Consider the following 755-nt stretch of genomic DNA (forward strand, 5'->3'; position numbering starts at 1 on the left):
CATAAGGAAAAGAACTATACCAAATTGAAGGAAACTAAAAATAAAAACAAAGTTTTAAAAAAAACACAAACTACCTGTACCTCACGAGGAGACCAGAAATACTATCACTTAGGTCTAATATTGTTGTATGTGTAATAACCATAATTTCCCTAGATTATTATCAATAATAATGTTTCACTGCGAGTCAAAATACTAAGTTAGGCAAAAAGAAGAAAAAAAAACACATCCTTTTACTACAGCTGTTTACACGCCTTTTGAAAACTATAAAAGTGAAGCCCCTTTTCCCTTCCGATATAAAACCATTATTAATGTATCATCCACCAAATAGGTTGGTAATTATACCAAACTTACATGTCTCAGTCGGTAATTTAAGTCGCTGCTACGTAACTTATGACAGATGTTGGAGGCGACTGCTGGGTATCCGCACGTAATCCCGGCGTTCGCGAAGAAGGTATGATCTTGATTAGACTTTTAGGATATTTATTGTGTTCAAATTGAACATCAAATCTTGAAAAAAATATAATGCAGGTATTCTTCCTTTTTTTAGAGTTCTTTAATATACGCAAATGCAAATTCCTTCTTAAATGAAGAATGTTTTGTAAGATTTAGCATGATCTGTGAAAGATAAAAGAACGATATTTTGATATTTCATAATGTTTTGAAAACTTTTCTTATTTAGATCCTTTCAGTTCTTATCTTAAGATATGTTGTAACTGAAGATCATTACACCTAATTGTACTAATAAGATATGAAGT

General features: G+C 31.1%; 1 long non-coding RNA gene across 1 annotated transcript in view; it reads right to left on the minus strand.

Annotated features, from left to right (window-relative positions):
* Positions 1–443, minus strand: part of LOC119594168 — a 4,055-nt gene extending 3,612 nt beyond the window's left edge. The window contains exon 1 of the long non-coding RNA XR_005230591.1: positions 352–443. This is a non-coding gene — a long non-coding RNA (uncharacterized LOC119594168). The remainder of the gene's footprint in view (positions 1–351) is intronic.
* Between the last annotated feature and the right edge of the window lie 312 nt (positions 444–755).

This window comes from Penaeus monodon, chromosome 33, assembly GCF_015228065.2.
Source record: "Penaeus monodon isolate SGIC_2016 chromosome 33, NSTDA_Pmon_1, whole genome shotgun sequence".
Taxonomy (NCBI): Eukaryota; Metazoa; Arthropoda; class Malacostraca; order Decapoda; family Penaeidae; genus Penaeus; species Penaeus monodon.